We start from the raw sequence: 8,777 nt of genomic DNA on the forward strand, positions 1-8,777 counted from the left end.
ATTCTCAACACAGTTTATTGTTGGCGACTGTACTTTCTCTTAGAAGGAATTTGTTAGTGAAGAGCTGCTTGCTGTGGCACTGGACATTAAACACAGATAATGAGTGACTGCACAATTTTCTGAAGGTGATGAGCTAACATGATTTCCATAATGCATTTGTTTCTTCATTTATATTACCAAAATAAGTAATGTATTAACATGATATTCCATATCATCTTGTATGTTCTTGTGTGTGTGTGTGTGTGTGTGTGTGTGTGTGTGTGTGTGTTCTTTTAATATCCCTATTGTGCAAGTGGGCATACCTTGCCAGGTCAGTAACTATGGTGGCTCACAGGACCTAGGTAATGTTTATAATTACGTCTCTCTTCCAGTACTTGGCAAAATACCTCCCAAAATTATGAGCGCAAGACAGTACAAATGAAGCTTTGAGGTAGTTACTAGCTTGTGATCTCCCTATTCTCTGACTCAAGTGCTTGCTGGCTTAAACTGAAGAGTCTTGGTGTCAATATGGAGAGTATACAGGACCATGGGAAGTTCCCTGAACTACTTGGGCATAGACTGTATCTCACTAGCCAACATCTCATAAAAAGGAAGTAAACTGTTTCTAATACTAGTGTTACTGTTTCCTAGGATGACATGTCTGGATGGGGCAAAGTCTGCTGTTAAATAATAAGTAACTCCACCTTTGTCTGTGAGTATACATGCATGTATATATTTATAAATATTTCAGGAATCATCTGGATTAGTAGGTATGGGATACAGTATGAGTTCAAACTATACTTCCCTACAGAACAGTCTAGACAAGCACAGGGCACATCAGATTTCAGGAAGCTCGGGACTGACGATCGGCTACTCAGGTCACGCCTAGGGCTGGTTAATGTGGCCATTTGTGGTTTCTGCTTCTGTTTAATAAGCTTCCCAAGACCCTTCAGGATATCATCTTCTTTGAAGATCTCAGAAAGTGTACTTTTTAACACCAAATTATGTTCCTATGGAAGAACTAGTTGCCCATTTCACAGTTTCCCTGCTGTTGGTGTACATGGGAGGGCATGCAAGTCAGGATCAGCATATATTAACAAGTGTCTCTAATTCTGAAAAGTTGTGAGTGAGAGATATGTGAGACGGCTTCGGGAATTTTAAATCATCTAGGAATCATCATTTATTTTGTTCACCTATGGAATAAAAAACATACCTCACCAGAATTAACAATCTAAAGATAGGGTGGAAAATGAGAGGCGCTCAGTTTCAGATGGCAAGTGCAATTGTCTCCAACAATAAGGTACAATTAGCCTTGATTTTCACAGATTCCATGTTTGCACACTCAGGTACCACAGACAAAATTTTAAAATGTCTGGTAAGACCTCTATCCATGTTCCTTTTACCGAAGTTTGACTTGGATAATTTTTTTTCACAATTTGTAGTTTTCCTTAAGCAATTTCTTTGGCGATTTATTGTCTTTAAATCATTCAGCCATGTAGTTCATACTTTTCTTCATATTTGAGAATCTCTACATATGCACAATTAGATAGTCAAATTTCTACCATATTGTCCCCTTCAGCTACTCCATGTCTTCCAAAAAATGAGCCTCTTCCAACATGAAGAAGTTATCCAGCCCAGTAACCGCTGCCTACGTGTGCACATGTGTGCAGAGCCAAGCGCTACAGCATAGAAAACTTTCTGGTGACCACACCCTGAAGAGGAGGATTCTCCCTCCCCAGGAACTGTCCACTTACAACAGCTTCTCACTACGAGTCAAGGCCTAGAAAAAGTTCACCTTATGTATCCTGAGGCTGTGGCTGGTTTGGTGGTAGGTAGGGCTTACACAGACACCAACAGCCAAGATGAGGTCAGGATTGTGATAGTCATGTCCAGTCCAGAACACAGCACTTCACAGCGCTCTTCCCCCATGCTCACCTCTTACATTCTTTCCTCCTCCTCCTCTTCTGTGTCCTCCCAGCCTTGGAAGAAGATGGATGAAACTGGAAGACTTTATATCAAACAACATAATGAGGATTGGGAACAGCAAACACTGCCTGTTCTGTTACATGCAGAAAATACATTGTGTGTGTTAGGGGTTGGGCTTCTTTTTGTAGGGTTAAGTGTAGAACTGGAATGCTAGGAATGGAAGACTCTTTCAATGAGTGGCAAGGGGGCTGCAGCCAGTGGAGTAATGGTGATGGGAAAGCAAAGGTGAGGTGTGGTGAGAGAAAAGGCGATGACTAGGAGGGAAACTGCAAATAGGATGTGTCTCCATAGCAACAGTGAGCAGTTGTTAGGTGGTGAAAGGGAGGGCACATTTGCAAGACTCCTACACCATGAGGACAATGTTCTCTCAGAAATGAGTTAAACTGAGAAAAGCCCATAGTGTCCTCATCATAGAGATAGAACTCTGAGAACCTCTACAGGCAGGTTATCCTAGAGACTATGAGGGAGGAACCATATCCAATTCAGGAAGTTGGAAAGACTAAGCTCTTGGATAGAAACCAAACTGTGAGTTTTGTTTTCCATTTATATTTCCAATTATACTGAAGAGACATAATACACAAAATGTTGGGTGTATTTGTACAATAGAGAACTATATAAATTAAGATGGATCCCTAACAATTGAATGCTGCATACATAGGAACCACTGTGTGTTAACTTCTGTAACTGTCACTAGTATTTGAGGTCTTATATCAGCTTTGAGCACTACTTCCTGCCCAGGTCCAACAACATAGCCTGATACAGCAGGAAGACTCGCAAATGAAACTTCTCTGTGCCCACAGCCAGCCCTGCTCTCACCCTACAGCTCTAGCAGAGGATCCCAGCTCTATATTCTCACATTCAGTGATCAGCACTGAGCACAGACTTCACACATGGACTTGGATTCAGCTTGATTTTCATGGTCCTTATTGTACAGGGGAAATGACATTATCTGTGTAGTGTGGACATGAGAAAGGGGGGAAATTGTGTTTGTTGTAGCTTTCTGACCAGCATTCTCCAAGATTGCAGGCATCCAGTGTGAGGTGAAGCAGGTGGAATCTTGGGGCAGCTTAGTGCATTCGGAAAAGTCCATGAAACTCTCCTGTTTGGCCTCTATATTCACCTTCAGTGATTGTAGCATGAAATGGGTCCCCCAGGCTTCAGGGAATAGGCTGGAGTGGGTCACATACATTGTTGTTAGAGATGATCTTATCCACTATGCAGACACCATGAAGGGCCAATTCACAATCTCTAGAGACAATGCAATGAACACCCTGTACCTGGAAATGAACAGTCTGTGGGCTAAGGGCACAGCCATACTTTCCTGTGTAAGAAACAGAGTGAGTATTACTGAGAGCTCAGCCATAAACTTCCCTGCAAGGCTCTGATGACCAGCAGGAGGCGCTGAGAGCACACAGAACTCTGGTTACAAAAGAAACTTTTGTTCACACAGGCATAAAGGACTGCTCTCCATATTCAGGGGGAGGAGGTCCCCCTCAGACACAGACTTAGGGGAGGGGAGGGGAGTAGGGGGGAAGTGGGAGGAAGGGAGGAATGGGAGGATACATGGGATGGGCTAACAACTGAGATGTAATATGTATAAATTAATAAAAATGTATTTTAAAAAAAAAGGACTGCTCTCCTCTATTTCAGTGCTGCATGTACATATCTAAGTTAGGGATTTTCACTACAGGTATAGAATGTAGTAGTCTTTGACAATTTCAATAGTGTATTGAGATTTCTCTTTGCCCTGAAAGAAAAACAACACATGATCATCTCCTTAGATGCTGAAAAACTTTTTGAGAAAATTCAACACCCATTCATGTTAAAAGCCCTAAGAAAGCAAGGATACAAGGCACACACCTAAACATAATAAAGGCAATATACAATGAGCCTATAGCCAACATAAAACTAAATGGAGAGAAACTTAAAAGAATTCTACTAAAATCGGGGACAGGACAAAGCTGTCCACTCTCTCTGTATCCCTACAATATAGGACTTGAAGTCCAAGCTAGAGAAATAAGACAACTCAGGAGACCTTAACAATGGAAAGCTGCATACAGAGCAACCGGTCTGTGTTAACTTTTGTAACTGTCATCAGTCTTTGATGTCTTATATCAGCTCTGAGCACTGCTTCCTGCCCAGGTCCAACAACATAGCCTGCTACAGCAGGAAGACATGCAAATGAGGCTTCTCTGTGCCCATGAAAAACAGTCCTGCCCTGACCCTGCAGCTCTGGCAGAGGAGCTCAGCCCTGGATTCCCAGATCCTCCCATTCAGTGATCAGCACTGAACACAGACCACTCACCATGGACTTGGGCATCAGCTTGGTTTTCTTTGTCTTGATTTTAAAAGGTAATTTATGGAAAAGAGGTGCTGTGTGTTGTGTGTACATCAGAAAGAGCAAAATGGTGACAGTTTTCTGACCGTATTCTCCATGTTTTCAGGAGTCCTGTGTGAGGTGCAGCTGGTGGAGTCTGGGGGAGGCTTGGTACAGCCTGGAAAATCCATGAAACTCTCCTGTGCAGCCTCTGGATTCACATTCAGTAGCTACTATATGAACTGGGTCCGCCAGGCTCCAGGCAAGGGGCTGGAGTGGGTTGCCGCCATTAGTTCTGGTAGTAGCACCTACTATGCCGATGCCGTGAAGGGCCGATTCACTATCTCCAGAGACAATGCCAAGAACACCCTGTACCTGGACATGAACAATCTGAGGTCTGAGGACACAGCCACATATTACTGTGCCAGAGACACAGTGAGTGAGTGACACTGAGAACTCAGCCTCAAACCTCCCTGCAGGGAGCTGATGATCAGCAGGGGGCGCTGAGAACACACAGAGCTCTGAGTGACAGAGAGTTACAGCCTCTTCAGAGTCCTGAAGGACATGGAGGGCTGGATTCTTTTGTTTGGACTGCCTTCCATAGAGATTCTCTCAACAAGTACAGTGTAAAGCAATACTTGAATTGTCCAAATGTTTATTCAACTTTCAGTTTCCCAATGTGTTATGTGTTTTTATAGTGTTTTTCTGTTTCTCTGTGTATGTCTACATATGTCTCTGTTTCTCTCTCTCTTTCTCTCTATGTGTGTGTGAGTCTCTGTGTGCGTGTGTGTGTGTGTTTGTGTGTGTGTGTGTGCACATGTTGACATGTCTTCTTCTATCAATCTACTTGATAATTTTGAAAAAAAGTTCCATCACATGGCCTGGATCTCAGCATCTGGCTAGACTGTCTGACTAGTGAGTCCCAAGGATCATACTGTTTAAAAGTATCATAGGTGGGATTGCATCTTAACTACCACACCTACCTCTTTTTGTATTTATGAAGCACCAAACTCTGGTCTTTGTTCTTATGTGGTAACAACTTTAAGCACAGAACAGTTTCCATAGACCATAGATTATTTTAAAATGTAGAACAAACTCTGACTTGAAAAATCTACAGAGCATCCCAAAGAGCACATGTGATTCTTTGTGGGGACCAGGATCAGGTCCTGAGGAAGCAAAGGACCCTTGAGACTGTGGAAGCCAAAACTCAGAGCAGAGACTTGGTAAGACTCCCTAGCTAGAGACTGTTTGGTGTTCTGACCCCAACCTGTGGGGATTCGACTAAAGCTCAGGAGAAGATTCACCTGTATGAGGGACAAAAATACAAGACAAGAAGAAGGAGAGCAAGTCTGAACATTGATCAAACTCTCAAAATTTATTTTTCAAGGGCAGTTTTTATAAGGCAGGAGACAGGGAAGCTTATTGCTATGGCAACCCAGCTGCAAGCTATCTCAAGACACAGGGATTCCAGGCAGAGTCATAACATTCTGCCACACCGAATATTTTCTTCTAGCTTTATCTAGTCTAACTGATAAACGACAACAGGATGGCTCCATCTTAGTCTTATCTTTAATCCAACTGTCGAACCAACACAGGGTCAGCTGGTTTCTGGTAAATGACAGACTGCTGGAGAAATAGAAACCTAAAGGTGCAGGTTCTGAAAAAATGGCTGAACACTGGCCAAATGGACTACGGTCCCAAACAGGGTCCAAGTTAGAGCCAACAGGGAAATCAGGCAGGGCCTGTGACCATGAAACCAGATGGCCTTCAGTCTCTCCATCATCCTCACACAAACCATACACAACAGCGCCATTCAGGACCAGCTGTGGGGCTCTTACTAAAAGGTGTGTGAGGCTCCAACACTGAAAATTGAGGCCAAAGTAGGTAGTGATAATGACTGAGCTTGGGTTAGCTTCTAACAGCTCCTGACCACTGAATGGGTCGCATTTCTTTTCTTCCTGTCTAATTATTTGTTATAGTTTTATTTGCATAGTTCCCCCAGTATTGAAAGAGCATGATGAATTTCCTTTTAATATATCAATACCATTTCTTTCCTCTAGGATGCTAAGGGTCTTAACTTGCAAAGATGCCCCAGAACATGATGTTAAGGACCTGTAGCTCATTCTGAGTTGGGTTCTTCATCTGAGGCTCAGAAGTAGTCAGGTGTGGCTCCTAGAACCAGAACAGATCATTATTCTCCACATTATTCTGGGATCATGTGGATGTTGTCGCTATATTTGTAGGAAGCATTGGAAGCCAAGGATGATGATTGCTACATCAAAGAATGCTGCACCAGGACATGATCTAAGTGTGTCAGTTTGCCATGGATTTGCGTGTTCTATGGTGACAGCATAGCTGTGGCTGCAATACATTGATTTCTGGAGAAACAGAAGGAACAGGCTCTGCATTAGTGGCTTCACCCAGGAGATAGAGATCTGGAAGATGAAGATGGGAAGCATGGCTGCTTCTACAAAGTATTTCTACTATTTTTGTCTAGGTCAGGCTGTCTGGTCCATTGAACTCTGTGAGGACCTCAGAAGGAGGTGAGGCGTTAACATCAGACCCATGATGACTTCCTAGCCACAGCTGCGCTAGTGGATTCTGGGTACCTCGAAACTGTGGTACAGACAAGCTGATGCCTGGGACTGATATTTTTTGTTGTTTTCTCTCAATTTCTCACAGACCTTGATTAGCAGGTTCTAAAATATTTGCTAATCCATATTTTCTGGGATACGAACACCAAAGTTCTTTTTTGAATATATATTTTATTAATTTATTCATATTGTATCTCAATTGTTATCCCATCCCTTGGATCCTCCCATTTACCCTCCCTCCCACTTTCCCCCTACTCCCTTCCCCTATGACTGTGACTGAAGGGGACCTCCTCCACCTCCGGTATGTTTATAGGATATCAAGTCTCTTCTTAGTAGCCTTCTATCCTTTCTCAGAGTGCCACCATATGTAGACCATACAGGTGACTGAAGCCCCAGCCAAGGACAATGCATAGACTGGACCTAGGCACCTGCACAGATGTAGCAGATGGGCAGCTCGAGTATTATGCAGGTCCCCTAGGAAGGTAGTGGGAGGCTGTGTCTGGCATGGACTCTGCTCTTGATTTTGATCACCTCCTTTAGTTGGGGCTGTCTTGACAGGCCACAGGTGAAGAACACATCCTTAGTCCTGATGTGATTGATGAACTGGGGTGGGTGGGTATGGGGAGCTGCCTTGTTCTGGGAATAGGGGGGATGGATGGGAGAGAGAAAGGCAAGTTTGGACAGGGAAGAGAGGAGAGAAGAGATGGAGCTGTGGTCAGGATGTAAAGTTAATAAATACATGCTTTTAATTATTACTAAAATAAAAAAGGTAGCAAAAGACAAACCTCAGTCACCTGGAAGTTAACCTGGAAAGTGTCCCTGTGCTTCCTTTTATCCTCTCAGGACCCTCCCCAAATGCAAAGCAGCCCTCAGCCTCAGGCTGAAAGCCCAGGCCTAGCTGTGAAGCCCCATGTCCTTCTCACTGGAGCCTCCATCAGAGCATGGCTTTCCTGCTGCTGCTCCTCTGCCTGGTGATCTTTCTAAGCCGTAAGTGTTTCAGGGCTTCAGGAGAGGGACCTGGGCATGTCACCTATGGGATGTGTGACTGATGGCCTGACATGTGAACAGGTTTCCACTACAGTACTGGAAAATAATGAGCAGAACACTCGGAGTTAGACATCCCAGTCCTAGAGGCACAAAACTCTCACATACAGGCAGGTAGTGATGAAAGTTACTTTTTCATTAAAAATAGGGATTTGCATATTCTTGTTTTTTCTAACTCTCTTCTTGCTGGCTGTTCCCCATCTATGTATCTCTCTTGCTGTCTGTCTCACTCTAGCTTACTCTCCCATGTCTGTTACTTGCTTGCTATTCTCCTTGGGCCAAGCCCAGTACTCTTTTTTTTAAGTGAAGTTTAATTTGTTATTACAGATGACATCATGATTTTTCGTATCTTTTACAATCAACAGGGCATTCAAACTCACCAAGGCAAGAGAAGAATCTATCAAGGAAATGCAATCTGTATAACCTACAATAAACATACAGAAAAAATCAATTTCCAAAAAATTGTCAGTATAACCTGATTATTATTTCTTAAACAATCCTCAGGAAAGTGTAATCATGCATTTCCCAGATTGTTTCCTAAGCAGACTCTTAGTAAACAAAGGACTGAGGAAAACTGTGATCACTAGCTCTAACCTCTCCTGGTAAGAGGAGCTGTCCCTGCATGAGAATCAAGAACCTGCACCGTCAAAGGTGTTGTTCTGACTAGAATCTATGAAGGGAGTGGGTGCAGGGGATACAATACTAAAATGGAAATGGGAGCTGCAGGGCCCCATCTGCTGTGACAAGTTAAAGTTAAGATCCTGAAGATGTAGTCGGTGTGACAGGTGTGGGGAAGGATGCAGTAGGCATGAAATGGCAGGCAGGCTGTTCTGGAGTAGTAGTCAGCCTCCTTGCCT

General features: G+C 43.4%; 1 gene segment (V, D, J or C); it reads left to right on the forward strand.

Annotated features, from left to right (window-relative positions):
• Positions 1-4,211: 4,211 nt before the first annotated feature.
• On the forward strand, positions 4,212-4,729 carry LOC311603439 (immunoglobulin heavy variable 3-23-like). The segment is given in 2 exons: positions 4,212-4,317; positions 4,410-4,729.
• Positions 4,730-8,777: the final 4,048 nt, after the last annotated feature.

Source organism: Acomys minous (assembly GCF_964271855.1).
Source record: "Acomys minous genome assembly, chromosome: 8".
Taxonomy (NCBI): domain Eukaryota; kingdom Metazoa; phylum Chordata; class Mammalia; order Rodentia; family Muridae; genus Acomys; species Acomys minous.